General features: G+C 38.3%; 1 protein-coding gene across 7 annotated transcripts in view; it reads left to right on the forward strand.

Moving 5' to 3' along the window:
* The first annotated feature begins 3,013 nt into the window (after window positions 1-3,013).
* Window positions 3,014-26,565, forward strand: part of scn2b (sodium channel, voltage-gated, type II, beta) — an 82,068-nt gene continuing 58,516 nt past the window's right edge. For all 7 annotated transcript variants that reach the window (XR_015066682.1, XR_015066687.1, XR_015066688.1 and 4 more), the window contains exon 1: window positions 3,014-3,275. The gene's annotated coding sequence lies outside the window, so the exon portion shown is untranslated. The remainder of the gene's footprint in view (window positions 3,276-26,565) is intronic.

The raw sequence follows: 26,565 nt of genomic DNA on the forward strand, positions 1-26,565 counted from the left end.
TTATTTATTTTCACACTTGAAAAGACTTTGAAAAGTAATTTAAATAAAGAAATGATGTGAGCATGTTCTGTTGGTAATGAAAAATATTGTTCGGAATTGTACATGGATTCAGAATTAAATCTCTCTTGGTCGTTTTTAACATCCTCAACATCAGGCATTTTTTTGCAGATGTTGACTTTATATATCCATTTACATTCCACTGCTGTAATCAATGATAACATTGACAATACTGTGAAAAAGAAGGATTCATTTTTTGAAAGAATGATTAAGCAATGGTAAATCTCATTTTTGTGTGTAGAAATCGTGCATGAATCTACACACAAGAAACAAAAAAGTTTTTCTGTCCCTCAAGAAAACTTTCCCAGACCAACGCAGCTTTCCTGACCAGCATGGGAATGTTTCTGATGATGTGTTGAGAGAATTGCTTGTCTTCGCTGACTCATTCAGCCAAATGCACTGACTGATTAAAACAATAATGCTTTTTGACCTCCAAAGATTTGCATATGTGGGTATGGCTTGGATTATGTTTCACATTCAGTCATCACTTCATCCAACTCGTTCTTAACGGCCTGATTTTAAATTATAGTTTGAGCCCTTCCTGTGAATGAAAGGTACATATTATATCACTTTAGGGCATGAAATATACTGCAAGGTTCTGGAGGATAATGCTTATTATGTGGGACAGTTGGAACTGACTTTTTGGTGCAAATAACTGCCACCGACAGGATTGACGACATTGAGATCATTGAACAAACAGATTTAGACCCTCAAAAACGTCTTCCTTTTTCTTTGATGACAGCATGCCACAAAATAAAAAGCTTAACTCTTGATCACCTTTTCATCTAAAAGATCTTTAGATGACTCAAGCCAACGTTTTGATTTTTCTCTTAAATTTTCAAGTGTCCACGCATGACTGCCTCTTGCCTGTAGTGTATGAACAACTTTGAGTTGGGGGCAACTCATCCCTCGACTCAATTTACACTGTTAAGAGTCAAACTGAGTAGAATAATTATGACATAGGCCTGCACCCACACATGCTCTCAACTGCTTCACACACTCACGTAGAGTCGAGGAAACTTCTATTTGAGGTGAAGTAGAGTCTTGTTTCCATAGTAACATCTCAGCAGCAAATCAAGGAGGTGGGCCGTCATATCAAATGAGAACATAGCCCCCCCTTGACAAGAAATAGAAGAATAGTTGGAGCACATGTAATTAATGAAAGACAAATGAGAAGGTGAAACTGTGATGTTTGAGACAATTGGGATGCGGCAGAAAGGGGGTGGGGGAGAGTCATAGCTTGTGAGTTCAGATTTCTCTCTAGTCTCAAGCGCAATTGACAGAAAATATACTAGCCTAGCCTGGATTTGTTGACATCAGAATAAATATTTATCCAGCATTGCAGGAATATTGTGAGGTAGGAACACGTCAAATATAAATGACAGATTTAGATCTAGTGATTTCATAGATATGAAAACATTCAGTTTAAACTACACAAATGTAAACCACTTTGTAGCAAACCCTGTAAAGATTAAAATAATAGTATAAAATATTATCAAATGTTTTGCAATAAAAAAAAGCAAGTAACACTTCAGAGTAGCACCTTTTAAAGCAACATGGAAAGCATATTTCTCAAGGTGTGACAAATGCCGCAGTGTTATGTTAGTGAACTGTCAAACATGCAAGACGGTGTTAACTCTCGAGTCCTCTGTTTTCATTCCCTTGCTATAAATATTCTGCGGAATTAACACGGCACGTTCTATAAATACAGGAGTGAACAACAACTATAAACATATTTGTCTTAAAACACACACACGCAAGCACACACACAACGGGACACTCTAGGAATATGAATAGGCCAAGGATTCTCTTTCAAATAAAGGATATAAAATGTTTTGTTCAGGTCATTGTATTGACTATAATTATTAAAATAGTATCATGAATTTAATGTCCAGATGGATTTTGCATTTATCCACAAAATATGGGAAATATTTTATTGCCTGGTTGAAGTATGTCTATCTTTAGCCTTTTGATATCATTTGTATCCAAACAGGAAGTGACATAGTATACAGTAACAGTACAATAACAGTATCACTCTGTTTTGGTTGTTCACAATATAAAAAAACAGAAAAAGTGCAGACAGTCTCCGTATATCTCAGTGACTGTTTAGAATCTGAATACTGAAAAAATACTGTATTTTTTGGACTATAAGGCGCACCTAAAAACCCAAAATTTTCTCAAAAGCCGACAGTGCACCTTATAGTCCGGTGCGCCTTATATATGGACCAAATTCCTAAATTTAAGGGTAGCCCGAAGCATTGTGTCATGAAATCAATCATAAGTGGCCCGCTGAAGACTATGAATCATGAATCAAAAAGACTATGGATCATTATTTTGTGATTATAAAGTAATTTGTTGCATCTGAAGTTGAAATAAAAAAAGATAAAATGGAGAATGATTTGATTTGGATGAAAAATCTGACATGATGCATTAATGGTGTGCCTTATAGTCCATTGTGCCTTATATAAGGACACAGTTTTAAAATGGGCCGTTCATTGAAGGTGCGCCTCATAGTCCAGTGTGCCTTATAGTCCAGAAAATACGGTATGTTATTTTCCTGTTTCTTACCTAGTCACATGTGATGATGGAAAGCTAGCAAAACAAAGTGGACATAATGCAAAGGCTGCCATAGCTTAATTGTGATAGATGATGCTGCTTGTGATCAAGGGATACATGTCCTATTTTGTTGCTCCAATGAAAAGAGACAAAAACTGATAGACATCATGTCATAGCCAGGCAACACAATATATGACACACACTCAACGTCAGAAAATTGACATTTAGTTTTCCATGAAGAAACCTGCTATGGCAGCCCGGCAACTGTACAAAAACTGTTGGTTAGGATTGTCTGTGCAGAGATTGCTGATGAGCTGGTAAATTGTATCAGGTGTGTTGGAACAGGGTAGCACATAAAAGAAACTGGATAAGGTCTGATGAGGACTGGGCTGGGAGACCCTGCTCTAATATGAGTTTGTCTCACCTGCATCAACAAAAATTCAAAGGAATTATGATCATAGGGCTCATAAAAAGCCACTGTTCTGTAGGAGGACCGATGACCTGCAGCGTGCAACTCAGAGCAAGCTTTCTGATGCTGGGCATTGCATTTCACTTTAAAATGCCTTGACAGTCTTCAGAATACTTAGCACAGACTAAAGACCCCATGTGCCGGATGCAACAAAGATTCCCCAACACCATAACTGAGCAACCTCCGTAATGAAGTAGGTGCAGCTTTTTAAATTCATTTATTTAGTTCAATGTTCACAGACAGGTTTTCTTACCAAAGCCTAATGACACTAATCTAGACTCACATTTATAAAAACAATTAACATTGATAATCAGAATTCAAACATACACAAAAGAACCCATACATACAAAACCAAATAATAAATGGACAAATAAATAAGCCAATCATCAATAAATCCATACAAAACTCTAGAACCTAAATTGAACCTTAATCGATTTGCTGTTTCCATATTAGTTGAATGAAATGCGAAGATTCACTCTTGAAAACAGGAAATACTAAATGAATGATGAGAGACACGGTAAACATGGCCTCGGAGGCAGGGTGGGACAGGAGAGTAATTAGCTGTAGTGATCACTCTTTGGCCTTAATCTCCTTAATTGCTCTGTGCTTAAAGGGGTAGGATATTAATGAGATGTCCTGCTACACAATAACTAATGCATTTTGCTCTTCTGGTCAATAGCCATATGTTAGACTGAAGTCTTTGCAAGACTCTAATTAGGCTTCGGCACGATCCCAACAGGCACAGCTAGCGATATTATCACAAAGTAGAGAATAGCGTAAAGGGGGAGTGTGGCTTATATTGGACAAGAAAGGTAAGAATGCAATTTTAAACTGGGACCCACCTGGATAAATTGGCCATGGATTCATGGCGCAGTTTTATCTTCACTAGTAAAATCATGTCGTAATAATAACAGTAAAGAAGAACAAAATGTAGATGTTGGCTGTATAAAGCAAGAGAATTGAGGCAACCATATAAAGGATAAAAAAAAAAAATAACTTTCATTATTTGGAAGTAGATTAGACGGAAGATGACGCTTCAAATGAAGGTAATGTTGAAATGTATTGCAGTCATCGAATGTCTTTTTGCTTTTCATCAGTCTCTTTTTTTCTCACCTCTAATGTGCAAGAAAATTTCATCATCGTCATTGTGCAATGTATTATACATGCTGGTGTCACGCAAACAACGAAAGTTGAAATTCAATCAAAAGAGACCTAATTTACCAACAATAATGTGTTGGTTGTTTTTGGGGTGCATGATAAACAAAGATATTGACTGACATGGCTGCTGTTGTATGACTGACATAAGGTGAAAATTGATTTTTATGGTAATTTCAGTAGGTTTACATGTGCCTGTGCACTCGCATTTAAATATTGCATGTCACCGCCTCCGCTTTATGAATAACAGTCTCTTGGCCGTGACTGAAAAATGGCCTCAAGACAATGTAAGAAGGTGGCATAGAATTGTGTTAAAAGTTTGGTTTCAGCGTCTTGGCTGCACAGTGTGGATAGCATTGAAATGAATTTGCGTTGAATTTGTCTCAGAACTTTTTTCTTACCCTTGAAACAATTCCAGAGAATCAGGGGCAGAGCAACATGCTGGCCAAGTGTGGCTATGGCAACCGCTTGTCATTCTCTGGCCACCACCAACATTAGTGGACTGAGTCATAATATCTGTACTTTTTTGTCACTTTTACATGGATGCAGTAATTTCAGACCCAATTTTTCTTATATAAACTATAAACTATTTAAACAGTGCAGTTGGTGTGAAAGCAAATTTTAAAAGCATGTCTTGAGTGAAGGACATGCAATTTGTACACTTACCATCAATCAAAATAATTTCTTTCACACGAAAGCAGGGGAAAAGATGTCCGAGAAGTCACTTTAGCATATCATCCGCAGTCATGGTTTTAAGGTAGAAAATGCACACGCATACCGATCTTGTGCAGTACACTCGTAATACAAGCTGGAAGGAACATAAGGAAAACTCAACATGTGATAAAAGAAGCAACAGATAAAGGAGTGAGAAGTTATGTTAGATGAGAACTCAAAGTTGGTGCTGCTGAGAAGTACAAAGTGCAGTGGAGTTGTGCTATTTTATTCAACAGCAACTTTCCAGCTTCACATTTGATGTTTTCAGAGAGGATTTCCTCTTCAAGCATTGCCCGGTTGACAAACTACATTCAGACGTTCTCTTTCTCATTGAAAATATCCTCTTGCCTCTATTGCTCGACATATATCCACTAAAATCAGACCTTGATGTTCCCATGTCCTTTTTAATCAAACTAAGCTACTTTAATAAGTCAGAGACTCTGCAAGCCACGACTATCATACATTATCAGGCAAATTAAATCAGCAATAACAAACACTTGTATATCAGGCAAAGTGGGCACTTGGAGACCTCCTTCAACCTCCGTTTGTGCATCGTGTCTGTGCATGCACGTATTGGAACAAACTAACTCTTCACATAAGACAAACCACAACAGGGAGGATCAAGAGCCACGCATAGGGAGGGCACAAAAAGAATAAAACAAATATTAGCTTCTCAATTCCTGCTACTTTTTTATTTTATTTTTTTAAACAATTGGTGTGGTGACCGCACATTTCAAACGTCTGGCAGAACTCATTCACTTGTTTTTTGTGCTGTTTTGTCACTGAAAACTTGCAAGACGTCTCATCATGATTTATAGTCATCAGCCATGTTGTCCTCATCACTGTCATGTTATTGTGGAAAATAGGGAGATTGACAAAAATGATATTGTCGTTGCCAAAAACAACATTGCTGAGCAGCCTGGGTGCTTGACGTGCATCTCAGATTTCCATTTGAATGAGCGACAATAAATCTCAAAGCTGACTTCATTTCTGATACTCTTAGCTCAGCTTTCTCTTTGGTTGGTGTCCCCTACCCGACCTTGTCATCTCCATCTTGTCACTCCCTTCATGTCTTTTCTTTCTTTTCAGTGCTCCCCTGCTCCATCCTTATCTAGTCAACCTTCTCTTCCCTACCTTCTTCCCCCTCTCACTCCATCAAGCTAGCCTTCCTTCCATTCAGTGCACAGGCAGCAGCAGTCAAATTGATTTAGCCTCTGTGCTTAGGAGCACAATCAAGTCACAGATTGGGTTTCCCGGTTACACACTTCCTCTGGCCCTGTGCATTGCTATATATTTCTTTCACTGTTACTTCCACTTTTTTTTTTAACCATCTTTGTTAGTCACACACACACACACACACACACATAAACACATGCACACACAAACGCAGGCGCGCAGGCACTGTTTTGTTCACCACCATTCTCTTTCGTTTCCTCTTACACTGTATCAATAGCTTATACGACACAGCAAAATTGGAGTAAAGTTGTTCCCAAAGACACATTATTTTAAAGAAAAAACAAACAAACAAAAAAAAAAACATCCAAAGTCACACAAAGCCTTAAACCACAACCATTCATGAGATGTTTGGCAAACCTGGGTATTTGCTACCGTCGACAGTATTGTGAATTATAAGAATAAAAAAACGACACCTTGTTTAAGTTCGAAGTACTTTAATCCAAAATCAAAGTACTTTCAAAGATTAACACATTTTTAGGAGTTCTATGTTCTTACCAACACAGATGGTTTCCAGAAAATATAGCCTCATAACTCTATTACTTAATGAGCACCAGACCTCTTTGCTGCAACCACCTCAACAAAAAACTGAAGGCATTATCACCAGAGGTGTACTAATTTACTGGACGTTTGGCTGACCTCACTGTGTGTGTTGCTGAAAATGTTTGTGGACAAGCGTCTCATCAACTGTTTTGTTTTAATGCAGTAGATCACTGCAAATTATCTTGGTTAATCTTGTAATGTACTAACGGGACAGATTGCTCCAATAACATCCCGTTGCTGCTCCATTATCTACTTTTTGGCTCATATTTCTGTGTGAATCAAAATAAGTCATTTGGACTCAAACAAATCTTGTTTGAGTTTGGTTTAAAATTATAGTTGTCCTTGCATACATACAGTATATCCAGAGTGAAAAAAATAATAATATAATTATCTATTTATACTCCTTGCAGATCAAATGTAGGTAAACAGCTACAGAAAGCTTACAAAAATATAATCTGAGGTTTAAATATCAGTCGGAGTATCTATTAAGAAATATTCACACCTTAAAAAAGTCCTAATTGACAAAATAAGAAGGAGTCTGTTTTAAGACAAATATAACATCATATCTGTCAATTTGGTATTGTTTATTTGATATTGTTTCTTTTTGTATCCAGAATGCTTTGAAATCGACTGGCACCCAATATACCCATATTCTCCCACACTCAGTTAACAATTAACATCCTGCTTACCCGTAATATACTGTATTTTTTTCAACGGCTTGGGTCATAAATAGTAAAGAATAACTCAAACAAAATAGAAATTAAAATTAAATCAACTGATCTTGTTTTGTTATATGTATCTGATATTGATTTGAGCCTCGAGCGTGGTTGCTTCAAGTTATTACAACAGTGTGACTGTAGCAAAACCAATTTTATGTATATTATGTATTTGTGCATCTCTGTGTGAATGTAATAGAGGTACTGTATACAGAATATGGGTGCTTTTGCTTTATTGAATTACTTCTTGCGTCACACTACTATCTGAATACCTGCTCAAAAAACTGTTGGGTGAGGTGCATGTGTCAAGGGAGTTCAAGTAAAGGAAGTCAGAAAACGGACAAATAATGGATTTGGAGGTCAAGGTGATTCTTGCTGAAGATGTAATTTAAATAATTCATTTATTGCTATTTTTTATAATAGACGGTGTATGTAAAAACCTCAGTTTTTCAAAAAGGCAATGCAATGGTATAATGAATACAAACCTATAAATGACCTTTTGAGCGTCATTTCAAGATATAGCCCTCCAGTATGAAATAAATGATAAATATATATAGTATAAATATAGATAGTATAAATGAAAACATCATGCATTCACGTCAGAGATAATAATATGGAGATGAGAAATGAATTTCATACCTCCTTTGTTAGACTCAATAATAGAACTCAATTAGGTTAATGGACAATAGAAACGGATGTGTGATTACATGAATAAACTCAACCCATAATTACCAAAGACTAAAACACGCATGTGGGAAATGTATACTGAATCAATACAGTGTAAAGCTATAATTATGAAAGTAGTTTCAGTTATTCATTTGGGAAGCCATTGTTTTCCCATGTAGACACATTAAGGTTTAAATTGGAGTAATATATAAATTGTATGCAATATACAGTACTTTACCATGTAAAGTGAATTCAGAAATTTATTTCTGAGTACATGATCCAAAGGTAACTGCTGAAAATGTGCACTTACTGCACACTGTGTAGTACTTGTCCTGTTTTTTTGGTGGTCCAACATGAGCATAAAGGAAAAAAAAAAATCACACCACCACTTTCAACGCACCAAAAGTTGTAGTGGAGAAAGCTCATGTATTAAGTGAAAATGTGAACAAAGGTCATTTTTGCAATAATTATAGTTCTAGTTAGTCCTATAAATATTATATATATAAAAAAAATCTTCTTTTCATTCATGTAGACGTTTTTCCATGGGTTATTGCTAACGATAATAACTTTGATTTTCAGTAGACACAGGTGCCTACCCCAGACGCCACCAATATTTGCAGTGAGGTGGCAGCACAAGCACAATGAATGTATTGGGCGACAGCAGGCTGTGCTGTGTTAAGTGTAGTGTGAAAGGGCCTTTGACTCAGTCCATTTGCTGTCATTTGATCATTTCTATTGCAAACAGAATGACATTGGCTCCGTCGCATATGTTCACATATGCAACTAGACAAAGAGAAAGGCGTGAGGAAAACATAATAAAGACCACTTATGTGGCATCAAACCACAAAGATGACCTTTCGTGCAATGGCTGACTCTTTGAAGATTGATGTCTTGTAAAAGACTGAGACAACCATTGATCTTTTAAACACTCAGCAGACAACAGTGTAATCCGCAGGTAGTGGAACCACAGGCAGGGACCATTGATCGGAAGCAAAGAAGGAAAAAACAAACACATACACATAAAAAGACAAGTGAAATACACCAGTCGATAGCTCGTTCAAAAAGAAGCATTTAACCTCAGAATTTTTCTTGCGACATTATACAACAATAATGTGCCAGTAGTTCTTCACCTTCCTTAGGACGTTCAAAGTCTTGTTTTTATGTGTTAATAGAAATACACATTATTACAAATATTAGAACACCTTCCTAAATAAATAAAATTACAATTTAACATGATCTAACTTGACATTCATTTTACTGAAGTGGTTACACAACAAAAAATATATTTGTTGTAAGGACCACGTCCCCTGAACCAAGAAACTTTCCATCAGGCACATTGAGTTTGGGGTCATTCATCAAGAGTTGCAAAAATAAACACAACAGTTTTGTCTTTTAATTAATTCTGCATCACGACCATAGTGTTAGTACATTATTGTAGGTTATGAAACAAACATGTGTTTAAGCAAAACTTCTAATAGTCCCTACTGATAGTGGGCACAGCAGGCTTTCTTTCTTTAATACATCTTTGTCAAATGTTTGAGAGCCTTAGAAACATGTGCAGAGGGTGATAAAACCACTGGAATTAGAAATTCTTCAGATTTAAGACTCTGTAATGACATTGATTAATTTGGATTATTTTAAACCTGTATCGCGGGCACAAACATACACACACACACTCTAAGAAACACAGCGAACAGCAGCATGTGGAGGAATTCGTTGGAGGTCATAAAGTTAAGTTGGAGTCAAAAACTAAGTCAGTACTTAATAATAGTGCCAACACGTTTTCAAATGCGATAAGCGTTGTGCTGGGTAGTACTGTTCCCTTTGAGAAATATTTTTATGAATGAGTTGACACTTGTCAGAGATGTGTGACCTCTACCACCAAATACTCGGAATGAATTTGATGAACATTGATTTACTGACCAAAAAAAATCTGGTTTTGATCCTTCTTTGTGTCCTTTTGTATGTGTTCTCTGGCTTCTTCACTGTCCAAAAACATGTACCTGTACATTGACACTGGATAAACAGCTGTAAATGGAATAGGTGAAAGAACTGTTTATATGCATCTTGAGTTCTGTTTTTTTTTCCCCCCTGCAAAACGTGGCATGTATTGTCACACAGTATTCAGTATTGGTCTTATCTTAAAGGCACATTCCAGAACCGGTGTCACATTATAGTAAATGCATATACTAGAAAATCAGTTTAGGTCAGATAGTATAATCTCCATATTATTTTATTTTTCTTTCCAACAGTTGAAAGCATTTACACAGTTGTCAGAGTTGACCTCAGTTGTCATTTTAACAAAGCAAGCCATAAACTCTTTAAGACTCAGATTTGGCTTTGGGTGTACTGGTGTCTGCTGATGTCACGGGTGTTTCTGGGGGCAAGATTGTGCATTTCCAAATCACTGATTGGACTGCCAGTCACTTTCTAAGGTGCACATTTGACCTTATAAAGGTTTTTTTTTTCTGACAAGCAATGTAATGCATTGGATTTCCTTCTCAGAAAAGTCAAGATTTTTGTTGATTCGAATGACACATACGGTTTGACGTGCCATGTTTCCAGTCCCCTGACGTTTTCTTCTTTTTCTTCTCTGAAGAGTACCGACATTTTCCAATTTTGTTTTTCAGCTCTTCCCTACTGTGATTGTGAAAACAAAAATTGACTGACTTCACAAATCGTCTGAAATAAATCCACCCATTGTTTCCCATCATTCTTTCCATTACGCAAAACTGTCTTGAAACCAGTTTAGATATTGAAGACGCTTTATCGTGGTTTGAAAGTGAGCAAAGATGCAATGCAACACAGGTGTGGCTGAATTAAAATGCAGTAAGCTTGACATGCCCATGATATCGACAAGGTCATTTCGTCCTTTCTAAGAGTGTACTGAATAGTGTTCGTGTGAAGGTGCATGGTATGTGGGGGCTAATGTCAGGGCAACAGAGCACTCTGACTTTAACAGTGTAACAGCTTGCGGAAAGAAGCTGTTTCTCAGCCTGATGGTATTGCTCAAGTTGCTCAGGGCACCATGGTATCTCTCAAGATGTGTTTGCAGAATGTGCCACGGCAACTCCCCTTTAGCCTGAACATGTCATGCACAGTGGGAATTTAGCCCTATTTGCTAGGACTAGAAATTCTGTCTATAAAGGTTACAGACGCAATCTGGGTTGCCTTGGTGGAGTCAAAGCCTCATCTAAAACAAATATGAACTACTGATGGCCATGTGGAGCAAAGTATGGAAATGGTTGAACTATCACAAAAATCCCGTATATCATCCCACAGGATTACGTACATACCTGAACGCCTTCTCAAAGTCCAAAGAGCACACAACAAAAATTACACCGATCCTCCTTTAAACCAAGCCAAGTTTTGGTTTTCTCTATTTTGATGATCTTAATGTATCAGTTTAGAAAATTCATAAAGCGTCAGGAAAAAATCTTTTTACTGAGGAATTCAACAACTTTCAAGGAGTGTGTGATAGCTTTTGTGCTTATTGATATAACTGAAAAGCTCTGACTTTTCACCTCCCTCTTGTTCTTGTGCTGCAATATTTTTGTTTCTCTTCTAGGTTTGTAAAGTTTTGTGTTGAGGGAAAAAAAAGTCCTTGATCTGAAAGTGCACAAATTGCACATGGCACGAACAGAGGGCACACGGATGATATGATTCAGGACGGTGCTATTTTATACAGAACGAAGGCTACTTTTAAGAGGGCCCCTTGCACAAATAGAATGTCAGTAAAAGAGAGCCCAAGGCTGAAGAAATGTGGTTGAATTCATGAGGCCTTGTTAGATTCCACCCTGCGGGGCTGGCCCTTTTTCTAACAGGGAGCGCTTAAGATGGAGAGTCAAACAATTCAAAAACGAGGAAGAGAAGTGTGGAAATTAATGCAAAATTAATTACAGCGGTGTGGACTTAACTACAGAAAGTAGACTCACCACAGTGGCACTTTTTCCAGGCAAATGTACGTATTATTCTCATTATGAAATATTGAATTATTCAGTGACACTTCCATTTAATTTCATGACATTGGAAATAATTTTTTTTTGATAAAACCTTTGTATTGAGGATCTATCTAAATTCTACTTTTCAGTGGCAGTATGACTGTCAGACATGTTGCATTTTAGACCATTTTTAGCCATTTTTACACTCCTAGGATGAACTTCAATATATGCTGTTAGGGTTTACAAATTTGTGAACCCTAACATGTGCTGCAGCAGTGGTCATCAAATAAAATCCCATTTTAACAGTTGCCCCTCGATGGTCTACAGTTTGTTATATAAATTGATTAAAAATGCACCAGTGACTATGTCTAAAAATGGCACTTTGTGACTTGGTGATGGTGATTCAAGAGCTCTTTAAACCTGCAGAATGGCGTGAAAAGCGTCCAGGTAATGTCATTATACACAAATCATGGATATATTTTTTTAAACTCTCTGTTATAGTTTGTGTCATGTTTTTGGTATAAACATGCTTCTCTTTGAATGAAATGTCATCACGACCACATTATCTTTAATATTTTGTTCTCTTGAGTTCATAAACAAGTGTGATGTCGGTGCTTATGAGAACTACGATCTTCCATTTCCTCCCTCGCAATGGTCTGTTGCCCAAAAAGCACCATGCAATTATTGATGAGGTTCATTATCAATAATTCAGCCATACTGTGATTAGCCAAAGGGATTGATGATGGGGCTTTGCGCCGAATCCTCATGTACACATCAATCCTCGACAAAGCCCGAGGCTTGCTGTCTCCCCTCATGTGTTTATTATTTTGTCGTCTGTCTCGTTGTCTGTTCCGTTGCCTTTCTTTCTATCACGCCTTTCTCCTCTATACATCCTGCTGTACCTGACCTTCTCTCCTTATTCATGCAATTTATCTGCATTCCAGACATGTCTTTGTCCTTTGAAATACAACACTTGCATCAACAGGTGGCAAATGTCACACTGCCTGCCAGGAATGAGTGTGTGTCACAGAGAAAACTGGAGGCATGGGATTGACTAATGTAAGCGTATAAATGAATCTTGGAGGGGTTTTCTTCTAGCAATGTTAGGGATAAATAGACCAGCTGACCAAGCTCACAAACTCCATAAGGGCAACTGAGTGCAGACATTATGTGTGAGCGTTTGGATCGGGGCCCAGCCAAATCTTGTCTCGCACGCTTCTGTCAGTCCTGTTGTGTATTTGAGTTGTTGTGCATCCTAGTTATGTTGGCCCCTATTGCGTTTTACAAGGTAACACAAAGACTCACAGCAGCAGAGAAAAGGGGAAGGAAAACTTGCCAGAATAGAGCCAAAGCGTTAATTACTTATCGATTCAATTTGGCAGATGTAGAAGGCAGAGGGCACCTCAGCTCATTTCTAAAGTGGAGGGGAGGGAGAGACAATCTACTGTTCAAAAGTACCACAGTGTCTCATCTCTGCTTGACTAAATGTTTACTACTAATTTTACCTTGAAGCCATGCCTGGCCGCACTGCCTAGTGACTTTTTTTTTTAATCACTTTTCAGCTTGGCGGCTCCCCTGCGACTCTTGTTTTTAACCCTCGTTCCACATTGTCTACTTTCATTCGAACATTCACATCTCAACTTGGCCCTCTTTTCTTTTCTGTGCTAAGGTTTGTTGTCTGCTTGTTTCTAAATATAAAATGCACTTCTGAACTAGAGTATATGTGTAATACGCTGGTAACAATATGAGCAATTAATAAAATCACTGGTAATATTACAGGCTACCCATTAGAAAAACAAGCTTGTACATACTGTATACGCTTCATTTGACACTTCAGACCAAATGACCTCCTTTCTCCAGGCATGTCTTTTATTATGACGTGTAAACGTGGGGAAAGATGTTGGAAAACAGAATGACAACTATTTTATCAAAATGCATGCTTTTGGAGTTGTCCATGACAAATCAATGGGAAGGAAAGTCTTTTTATTTTTAGCGAATGCCTTTCGAGTTTTGTTCATGGTCATTAATCCAGATGGGTATATATTTAGTTTTGTGAAAAAAATCAATGAAGTATACCTTTTCAGATGGTATTTAAAAGAATTTCAGCAGTAAAAAGTTTATATCTTGTCGGTAATTAAATCGATAACGTTTTTTTTTTAATGTGCAATCACCACTTATTAAAAATTGTATGCTGCCACTTGTCGATTGAGAACTACATAAATTGTTCATGACTCTGATTTGTCTTGGAGTACATCTGCTCTATTTTATTCAATTGCCACTGTTTTTCAGTTGTTTCAATATAGTACATTAAATGGCAAAAAACAAAATATGTCGTCCTAGCTAGTATTTGGAGCACATAAAATGAGCACCTAGCAGGTCCAATATATATCCATGACATGCCACCCGCCACTGCTGGTCGTGCTAATTTAGGGAATGTTCAGTGATATGAGAGGTTCAGAACTGAATTGTGAGATTACCTCTGCCAAGCATTGGCCTTTCTTTTGTCCATCTGTCACTTGGTGTGTCTGCTAGTTTTTAAAACTCAGGGGGGCTCAAATTTGTAGGGGGTGTAACACGGCATAAAACTGCACATGGCGCAGTGAGGTTCGCATACTGTGCAGTATTCAAGCTGTTTTATGAAAGCAACCTCTTCGAAGCTCTCTCTCCACTCAATTGTTGGTACAACAATATATGACAAACCGCATACTGGTTCTAACTTAACCTTTTAGCTCATAAAACCTTCTTTTATATGTTTTCTTCCTTTGTATTTGTGCTGATGCTGTGTATTTGTTTGGCTTTTTACTCACCTGTTATTCACGTGCAGCTGTGTGTTTGTGTGCGTGTGTTCTTTGCCAAGTGCATTAACCTGTCAACGTGCAAAGCCGCCTCATATCTTACCTCGAACGGCAAGATAGGAAAACCACTCCGCTTTTGATTTGAGGCGAGAAAAGTGGCTTAGCACACCTCTTTGATATATCTCACCTCCTCCTCCCCCATATTTGTCAATTTCATTTTTATCCCGGTTGGTCTGACAGCCGGACTGGCGCCTGACTTACCTGTAGATGTAGCTTCATTTGGACTTTTATTTGTTTACAAACAAAATATCAAGAACAGATTATTGCTTTTTGCTGTTCTGCTGAAAGTGAAGCATTGTGACAGGTTTTTGGGTCCAGTACTTTGAAAATGTTTTTATTTTTTGCATAAATATTCTATACATCCATTTTCTATACCGCTTGTCCCCACGGGGGTCACGGGCGTGCTGGAGTCTATCCCATTTGTCATCGGGCAGGAGGCGGGGGGGCACCCTGAACCGGTTGCCAGCCAATCACAGGGCACACGGACACGAACAACCATCCGCACTCACACCTAGGGGAAGTTTGGAGTTTTCAATCTGCCTATTAAGCATGTTTTAGGGACATGCGAGGAAATCGGAGTGACCGGAGAAAATCCACGCAGGCACGGGGAGAACATGCAAACTCAACACAGGGAAGACGGGAGGTGGGATCAAACCCACACGCTCTTAACTGTGGGGTGGATGTGCTAACCCAGGGGTGTCCAAAACTTTTGCAAGGAGGGCTAGATTTGATAAAGTGAAGGGGCCCAGGGGCCAATAGTTTTGTCGGACATTTTTTAACTATAAAAATTTCATGCAAATACACACTGTTATAGAACATTGTCACAATTGTTTTTATTTTTCAAATGACAAAATAACCAAATATAAGCCACTCAGGCAGATGTGAACAACTCTAAAAATACAAATTATTCCTTTCATTCATATCTGAAGAGTCAGATAACATTGAACAAACAGTATGAATTTTGCTCGTCATTTATGATATCGCTCAGAAAGTAATAGTTTGTGTCACGTCTACAGGTTCATAACATTAACAATGTTAAGATGGCCACTTCGTAGCTTGCATGGGTCACACTGCAGCCCTAAATTATTTCCCACTCATTTCCCTTTTGCTTCTTTGACTTGACTCAATATTCTCTCCTACATTCTTATCAGCCTTGGAGTCCTAGGACATTATTCATGTCTGGAAACAGAACTATTTTATTAACAATAATCAACGCAAGAGCAAATTGCAGGATTTTGACTCTGGGTGGGGGCGTACATATGACAAACATTGTAGTTGAGCATGTTTTTTATTCTTTGTTTACAAAACTATTTTTGTGCTTTCAAAGTTTATGATTGGTGTCAGTGTGACCTCTGTGATCCAAGCTTTAAAGCAACAAAAAAAGCTATTCTTGATAAATATGTCCCCATTTCCGTTTACCAAAATGCAACTCATCCTGTGCTCATCTTTGTATTGCTTTCTTCTTTCACAATTTGTTTTGATTCCCAGTGTTGAGCAGTTGGCTAATAGCTAGCGGTTACGTGGGGATATTTGAGAAATAAATAAGTTTGTTTTGCTTGGCTAAGTTCTACTAAAATGGCTTTAAAAAAAAAAAATATATATATATATATATATATATATATATATATATATATATATATATATAATAAATAATAAAAAGTAATGGCACCCGCCCCCCCCCCCCCCCCCCAAAGACACACATTTGGCTCAGAGTCCGACTACCTCAGGTGTGTCAGACTTCCGTTCTATAAACTCCGTTCATATCCAGGCAAATAGAAAATAATTTGAAAAGAAATATAACATTGGCTTCTTTTCTTCTTCTCAAGGATGTCAAAGGCTTTGTAGGATCATAGTTGCTCTCACACCCTCTCCCCACTTCTGAAAATACCATATACATATTTCAGTATTATCAGATAATGAAACATCTGTTAACACTCAATCAGCTTGTTTTTTTAGGGTACAAAACGATCCATGCCGGCCAACAGTGGTCACAATAGTGCAACCTTGAGACATTTGATTCTGAATACAATGTGTGTGACGTATGCGACAGACTTGTTATGCGATTGCTATGAATCACTTCCCTGCTTTTGACTCCATCATCAATATAAATATTCATTTTTGCAGTGAATCTGTTCAACTTAAATGGTGCACTGGACTCAAATAGGCATCTTCATTTGTGTTATCAGGGCTTGCCTCCACAAGTCACCTCCTCCCACTACTCTGTGACTCCCATCTCCTGTCACTCAGTGTAAGTTGAAGGACCCAGAAAGAAATGCTTTAATAAAACGTATTATTGAAGAGGTCCCCATGTCTTGGAATATTACAGTGGGATATTTTTCAAAGAAATAATCTATTATTCCCCCGCATTTTTCCTTGGGTTTATACTCTCTCTCTTTTTGTCTCTCTATTTGCCAACTTACATTTTGACATTCAACATTCAAGACTGGAGCAGAGGGCTAAAAGTAAGAAGAACTGGCAAGGAAGAGGATGGAGGGATGGATGGTGGGTGGGGGAATGGGTTGAGATTTGCAAACAAATTTAATAACTGCCCCTGCAGAATCGAATCATTTTGCAGAGTTTGAAATTGCTCACCTCGAAAAAGAATGAGGGGGATGAGAGAAGGGCAAATTGAATACAGAGAGGGTGTGATGGGTCGACGAGAGGGGCTGGTATTTGACACGTTACATCAATTTCAGACACTGCAACTATGTGAACATTTGGCTGCCATCTGAACACTTTGATGATAGGGGCGCGGAAAGCATGAGTGCAAAGACGGGTTGGATGTTAAAGTTTCAACAGGGGAGATGTTAGATATTTTGCAAGGAAGAAATTACTGTAATAGTGGTGTTTATGCCCTTGTTCTGATTATATTTTATTATTTTGGGACAAATAACAAATAATGGATAGATGGATGGTCTTGAAATGGTCTTATTTCAGCTGAACTGAACAAACCATGGTATCTTTGCATTTGCGAAGGACCTCTTGATGGCATTAACTGCTCATCAAACAAACCACATTATAAATACATGAAGAAAAATGATTTAACTAAGCATGTCAAGTGTGAACAAGTCTTTAAACAATACTCTATTAGCCTTGTAAAGTAGCTACATATGTGTGAATGATTATAATATGAACACAAAAACTCGCTGACAAAGATGATTATTGAATATAAGCAAGGCTCCACCACTGAAGTCAAAGTGACAGTCTGCCAGTCTGCCAACCTGTTCTGTTTCCCCATCACTGCTTTCCATAAATTAAGCGTGGTGTAAAATCATCAATCATGTCTCTTCTTTTTGAGTGGGAGCACATTAATTAGTTTTTGTTTTTAAAAACCTGCATAATGTGTTGACGGGGATAAACAAGCTTCTTTGTGTATTTATAGCACACCTACTTCATACTGTAGTTATTTCACTCCATTACGTTGACTTTACCTGATTGAAATTGTTTGTTGTAGCATGCATTGATTTTGTTTCATGAATCGTCTCTATGAATGCAAAATGATCGCCGAGTGCTTAGCACATTGACTTCGTTCTGCAGTTAGTGGTTCGATTCTAGCGCCGATCTTTCCGTGTAACATGTACTTGCATGCTTTCTCCTACAATCAATAATCATGCATGGTAGGTTGAAGAATGAAGGTTTTCCTCACGCTGTGAATGAATGGTTGTATATACCACCACGATCTTGGTTGACTTCAGTTATCAAACACTGCATCATCACTGAAGCTGGTATTATACCTTATATTGCAATCATATGAAACATCACCCAAAACTCACTCATTTAATTTCCTTGAAATATTATTCATTTATTGTACTGCCATTGAGTAAAATGGTACAAACACATTATAGGCGCCAGCTGTCCAAATTGAAGTTGTTGCTTGGAAATACAATACAGGGCAACAAGAAATAAAAGCTTTAATAGTTCACAAATGCTATGCAGATAAACCAGTTATAATGGGAAATGATCTCAATCTGGAATATCGACCTGACTCTTTGAATTATATGTGCATTTACTTTAACTGTATTTGGTTGAAAATGATACAAATTGGGCCTTTAATGATTCTGGAGGATGTGACCATAATGACCTAAAACCCCCACTAATTATTTCCTGGCCAACTTAATAACTCCTCTTTTGTGTAGTGGCCCGGAAAAGTGCTCATTTGATTGGTTAGGGATGGTTTTAGTGTCATCAGTGTGTTTAATTGCTGTTCTGAAAATCATTTTAATAAGAACAAATGGGCTCAAGGATCTCTCTCTGGCTTTCTTTATTGAGGGGGGAAAAAGATCGGAATGATCTCTTAATGAGGTATAAATTATCCCCTTTTTCTAATTATCGTCACTGATTACATGTTACAATCACAGAATTCGAGGGCTAACAAAAAGCTATTTACACGTTAACATATAGAAAAGAGAAAGGCAAAGCGATTGAGAATGCTCAATCTTTTCCTCTGGGGTTTTTGCCAAAGCTTCTGTCACTTTAATGAACAGATAATCCATGGTTGATAAATACATTAAAGATTTAACTGGCAATTTCAGATACACATTAGTTTTTGTAATTAATGACCAATCGATAGCTAGTTTGCAAGACAGATTTTTTTTTGTTTTATAGCCCTCCTGGGATAGAGAAATAGCAGGTGTGTAAGGTTTGTAGAATGCAGGATTTGAAAGCCGATTGTATTTCTCCGATTTAATACGCTTTTTTCAATTCAAATGTTAATTCGTTATTATATTTGAATGAACTAAGTCATCTTTTCAAACCCAAATCCGATATTGTAGGTACACTCGTATAGCCCTAGATCATTTTCTAATAGATTCTTTGCCTAGAGGAAATTTGCTCCAAAGTGCAATGTAAAGCTTCAGGTGAAGGAGCTGATGGTTCAATTCCTGTTTAGTAGTAGATTTTTCTGGTCAGCCGACTAGATGGGGTGCAATGTAGAATCAGAACTGAATGGTCAGACTGGCAAGCACAGTGTGACAGAGTAACGCAAATCTTAAATTGAAAACAGTCTGTGCTTATCTGCTCATTGTCAGAGAACTTTACCCACAGATGAGTGCCTCAAAAAGATTTATATACCATAGCAATGGGTTCTTCAGTGGAATTGGAAACAGCTTCAACCACATTCAATATTTCATGGTTTGGGACGCCATATCCCCAGTTGCAATTTGGTCCAGATTTGGCCTTGGCAGTGGGCAGCATTAACCAGGTGTTCCATTACTTGCATCTTTCTTGCACACTGCCAATAGGACAATCTATGCAATCCATTTTAAAAAATATACGAATACATGTGACAACAATGGCTTTGAAATTTAATTTCAAATAGACAATCATACTATAATATTCCTATACTATTACCCAATGTTTTGAAAAGACTAGATTAGTGCTGTTAATGAAAATATTTATTGTATATATAGATAGATGAACATACTCGCCAAATATTGGTTTAGTTGACACTGGTTGTTCAAATATCAATACAAGTCCAAATCCTTGCGATTTTACAGAGGTAGGAACAAAACAGTTTACTAAATCACTCCTCAGTTATGCGAAATCTGAAATTGTGACTAAAAAAAACAACCTAAAAATGAGAAGGTCCACAAAAAGCCAAAACAGTTAGATTGGAAAGGGAAAAAAAAACTTATAAACAGCAGCGTGGAAAAATGTGAGTCCACAACAAGCATGTGAAACACCTAGACAGCGAAAATGGAATCTATTCACAATACGTAAAAGAGGACATGACAGGCTAGATTGCTAGCCTATTGTCAAGATGTATAGCCGATGACATCTGTAATTTGAAAATTGAAAAATTTAAGGAGAATAAGTAGCTAGTGGTAGAGTGTCCGCCCTGACACTGGAAGGTTGTGCGTTCAAACCTCGGCCGGGTCATACCAAAGACTATAAAAATGGGACCCATTGCCTCCCTGCTTGGCACTCAGCATTAAGGGTTGGATTTGGGGGGTTAGATCACCAAATGGTTCCCGAGCACGGCACCGCTGCTGCTCACTGCTCCCCTCTCCCCCAGGGGATGGATCAAAATCACATGGGGATGGGTTAAATGCAGAGGACAAATTTCACCACACCCAGATGAGTGTGTGACGATCATTGGGACTTTAACTTAACTTTAAATAAATAAAAAAATGACTGACTCATATCCTTGAAGCAAACACAACCCAGTTCCCTGAGGAAGGTTTTTAAAAATGTGAATTTTAATATCTGATTTATGACAAAAAAATTGTTCAAATTGCTGGAGTGACGTCAGTTACTTGTCATGTTAATTAAGTCCTTCTGCATCATCAATGAATATTTCTTTTAACATCCTTGTCGAAACTAGATGAGATAGGTGTGGAGGACAGGAACCAGTTTCCTTTCAGTCACGCTCCCCAGCATTCTGGAGATTGATCGGTTATCAGGCATCCGCCTGACAGCTCGAAGATTAAATCTCATTCAGTAAGCATGGAAATTTGGGACAGATTGAACAAGTAGGGAGAGACGGAAGAGAATGTAAAAAGGTGATGGATGGAGAATGGAGACACTTGAGAATTTTGGATAAAATATCTATTAATTATCAATGATTTTAGTAAAAAAACAGAGTTTAAAAAATGAACAAAAATTTGGGAATTTATGGATTGTTGAATTCTGGTAGAGTTCAATGCTCCTTGGCTTTCCACACTCCCAGGTAACTTGAACATAACCCAGTTAGTGGTTCTCCAAACCTAGTTCTTGACTATTTATGGATCAATCACCTTATCTTTAAACATATGCATGCAGGCAGAGAGAAGAGACTCCTAGTGAGAGGATCTTTCTTACTCTCGGCTATTGTTTCAGTTGACCTTCATTGCAAATGCATGATTGTCATGCACAAATTAATCTACAGTATGCTTTGTGCATTTACGGAGTAAGGGAGATACAATCATATGTTTTAATCAAGCCATTTATTGTTCTTCAAGATAGTCCTTACAAATGGAGCTGCTGGTAATGACACCATAAATAGAATGGAAAGTTGGATTCACCCTTTCTGGTCAATTAGAAACTACATTAATGGAGTGTTTTACAGCATTCACTTAAATACGTACCTACAGCAAATAAACCGCAAATCCTAATGAAATAAAATGCAGCTGAATACATACATATGTTATATACACACTGAGACATTAATAATCCTTTTGGCGAAGTAACTTTTTAATTATGCAACATGTGATCCCATTCCCATACATGTATCATTTAATCCACTGCACACCATTAGAAAATGGAGATAAATATATGAATGAGACTAGTATAGCGCCCCAGAGCAGTTTAGGGTTTGGATGCCTTGCTCAAGAGCACCTTGGCAGTGTTTATAAAAAAAAAAAAAAAGCAAAAATTAAGAACTGATTAAATGGGTCTTTCCTGTTTTATTTTTGGTTTGCTCAAAGTACCCTTAGCACATGATCGCTCTTGGTCAGTTTTCTCTCCACATCCTACCTAAGCTTCCCACCTACCAACCATGAAACGCAACAAAAGTCAAGGTATAGAGACTATAGCTAATGGCAGAGAGAGTTAATCAATGCACTGCACGATGCCTGTTAAGCCCCTCTATCCTATTCTCATGCATTACCGGCACTTCTCCTTCATTACCTATTCAACCTCTCTGGTTCGCCGCATGGCTAATCCTTTCTTTAGCTTGCCGTTCCTCTTTCACTATTCACACTCCACATTAGCTTTCTATCCATTTCACAAATCCTACACTACTATTTTACTGGAATATCCCATTTTACTTAACTGGCTCCCAAAGCCATAGCGACACTGTAATTTGTGTGTGTGTGTGTGCGTGTGTGCGTGCGTGTGTGCGCGTGTATGTTTGTGTGTGTGTGTGTGTGGGGGGGGGGGGGGTAAATTTACAAAATGATGACTGTGGGACCATCAGGTCCTGATTAGAGTTGGAAGCTGAGCTGAAATGCAAAATGTTAAGCTGTTGAATAGAAAAAATCAGCTTCTTATCTTGAAGTCGGTATCGCATGTCTGTGTCTGGCGGCGTATAAGAAGTAATTGATAACACTGGCAGGTGGCTCCGTCGGCAGGAGAGGAACGCTGGAGATTTGTACAGATCTTGACAATCTGACAGAAGCTGGCAACCGAACAGCCTTCTTTTAGCACTTGTGATTACTTTATTCCAGGCATGTGTGGAGAATCCTGATAAGCAACACTGGGAATTTCATCACTTTTATTAGAAAAATAAAGACAACAAATTAACTTAGTTTTTATAGAGTACATTTTGCTAAAGAATGAATTCAATAGCCTATAACTGTTAATATGTAGGACATTTTTTTCCTCCTTTTTATAAATCAGGATGTTTGGCGACCTGTCAGGTTTCTCCATGATGTCTCCCACTATTGGTCTTTTGTTGTCTCTGGTAACGCCATCCATCCATTCATCCATTCATCCATTCATCTTCTTCCACTTATACGGGGTTGGGTAGCGGGGGCAGCAGCTTTAAGAGGGACTCCCAGACTTCCCTCTCCCCAGCCATTTCGTCCAGCTCATCCCGGGGTATCCCAAGGCGCTCCCAGGGCAGCTAAGAGACATAGTCTCTCCAGTGCGTCCTGGCTCGTCCACGGGGCCTCCTGCCGGTGCGACATGCCCGGAACACCTCCCCGGGGAGGCGTCCAGGAGGCATCCTGATGAGATGCCCGAGCCACCTCATCTGGCTCCTCTCAACGTGGAGGAGCAGCGGCTCTACTCCGAGTCTCTCCTGGATGACCAAGCTTCTCACCCTATCTCAAAGGGAGAGCCCGGGCACCCTGTGGAGGAAACTCATTTTGGCCGCTTGTATCCGGGATCTTGTTATTTTGGTAATGACCCATAGCTTGTGACCATAGGTGAGGGTAGAAGCGTAGATCGACCAGTAAATTGAAAGCTTTGCCTTTTGGCTCAGCTCTCTCTTCACCACGATGGACCGGTACAGAGTCCGCATTACAGCCAACGCTGCACCGATCCGCCTGTTGATCTCACGCTCCATCCTGCCCTCGCTCATGAACAAAACCCCAAGATACTTGAACTCCTCCACTTGGGGCAGGATCTCATCCCCGATCTGGAGAGGGCCTTCCACCCTTTTCCGACTGAGAACCATGGCCTCAGATTTGGAGGTGCTGACCCTCATCCCAACCGCTTCACACTCGACTGCGAACCACTCAGTGAGAGCTGGAGATCACGGCTTGAAGAAGCCACCACCACCACGCCGTCTGCAAAAAGCAGAGATGCAATGCTGAGGTCCCCAAACCGGGCCCCCTCAGCCTCGGCTGTGCCTAGAAATTCTGTCCATAAAAGTTATGAACAGAATCGGTGTCAAAGGGCAGCCTTGCCGGAGTCCAACCCTCACTGGGAACAAATCCGACTTACTGCCATTAATGCAGACCAAAGCTTTGTCCAGTCCCCCACCTAGGACCCTTTTGCCATGGGTGACCCTGCCAGGGGCATGAAGCCCCAGACAACATGGCTCTTAGGATCATTGGGACACGCAAACCCCTCCACCACAATATGGTGACGACTCACTGGTAACTGTTAAGTGGATTTTGTTGTGGGTTAGATGTCTGAGAGCCTCATACTGTTTGGAATAAATTAAATCGAAGCAATAACATACATATAATCAATTTCTAATAAATGCTTCATAAAAGTGTCTCACATAAAATTCTGAAAAGGGTCAAACTTCTGCCATATAGTCCAACTGGTGAAACTGAGAGTTTTGCATAAATAATGAGAAAATAATTCAATTAATTTGACTTTTGAAACTGAAATGAAAAATATTTGGAAACAGGACAATGCAAATTTGCATAATAACCTAAATCTATTAGTAGATATCACAAAGAATAAATTATCAATATTCATGACTGATTCAGTTCATACGGAATGACCCATGTGTAATGTCCTCATCTGAGTTTTCACAGGTTTTAACTTGTTCAACTAACCACACAGTATCTGATTCCAGGAGGCCTACTCTGTGAATCAGTAAAAATTAACCAGTCGGCTTAAGAAATAATGTTTATTATTTGAGAAGTGCACTTAAGTGTATGATCAATCGCAAATGATAAATATATATATATATATATATATAATATAGATACCGTACAATGTACTGCATTAAATAGTGCTGAAGAGAATGTGTGTTTTGTACGTCCAATTGCATAACCGTCAAATAGGCAACCATTATGAAGACTCGTTTAGATAGATTAGCCACTGCTCTGCCTTTATACGTTAATGTGATTGCCTGCGTGGGGGGTCTGTTTGTTTCTTAGGGCCTTCATTAAGCTGTCATGACAAAAAGAATAGTTTCAAATAGATATTTAGGCTAAAGACCATCATGATTGTGTGTAGGTTTGTACTATGTATTCAGATATATTATGTGCATCCTGCAGTGCAGGGGGTTGCCCTTTTCAAACCAGATGATCAAATCCTTCCAAAACATGTACATCTTGTGGCAACGATAAGGGCAAAATATGAAAAAAAGATTAAGATTAGTCTCAGTGGCTTTTCTATGTGACAATTACTGTAAAATACAATGCGCTATAGAAGCCCTCAACCACATGCATGTGAAGATATAATATTTTTGGAATATTTATCACATAAAGCTCATACATTGATAATTCCAAAGAAACTTGTGGTTCTCTAATGGTGATGACAATATGCAAAAATAGTCTGCATGTACTATTGACCGTAAAAGTTTAAGAATAATAGTAATGATGATAATAGTAAAAGTATTGATGACAGATTGTCATACGGTCTTAATACAGCTATAGCCCACAGTGTACAAAATACATAAAGGTACATGAGACCTTCCAGAAAAACAAGCAGACAACCAATACGCAAATGTCACGTACTACGTGCTATTTAGGAGGTTTAAGAAAACCTGTTTTTTTTTTATTTAAAAGATGAGTGAATCCAATCAAACTGTTTCATTCCACTTTGAAATATGTCGAGATTCGTAAGATTTTTTTTTCTTTTTACAAGGCAGATGTATTTTTTGAAGGAAATGCCACATTTGCAATAGTATTTGAGAACAATATACATTTACCAACATGAATAAATGGTATTGGGAACTCAAGCATGATTGTGGGTTTTTGCTGTTGTTTGTTTTGTTTTCTAACCCTGGAAACTAAATGTGTTTTGTTTTCTAACCCTGAAAACTAAATGCAGCCGTTTTGTTAGAAGGATTATGCCCGTCAGCGACAATGTAATATAGCAGACATGACCATAAGACCAAACTCAGAGTTTTTACTAAACAGGCCTTGGATGAACACGACTTCCTTTTATTATTAGAGAATACAAAACAAGGGGGCAGAGTGGTATTACTCTGGGTCTTATACTGTAAATGTCTCTAGACACAAGGAATGTATTATCATTTCCATTTTCTGTCATCATCCATTTTATACCCTCGATCTCCTTGTTTCCTTGCCTCATATATTACATAGCTATATGGTTTTATGTTTGTCCCCATGGCCACAAGCATGGATTTCTCCTTTCTTTTCAAGCAGCACACTGTAAGTCCTATTAGATATTTGCGTGGCTCGGCTACCCTTTTCCCCATCTCGGGAGGCACAACCGAGGTGCGGCACTTGGCCTCATGTGAATCCCTATGGTCTTGCAATAATACTGTATATACTGTACCTCCACTCCATCAGCCTAATGCCAGGTTATTA

This window comes from Syngnathus leptorhynchus, chromosome 7 (assembly GCF_054491065.1).
Source record: "Syngnathus leptorhynchus isolate UIUO chromosome 7, UIUO_Slep, whole genome shotgun sequence".
Classification (NCBI taxonomy): Eukaryota; Metazoa; Chordata; class Actinopteri; order Syngnathiformes; family Syngnathidae; genus Syngnathus; species Syngnathus leptorhynchus.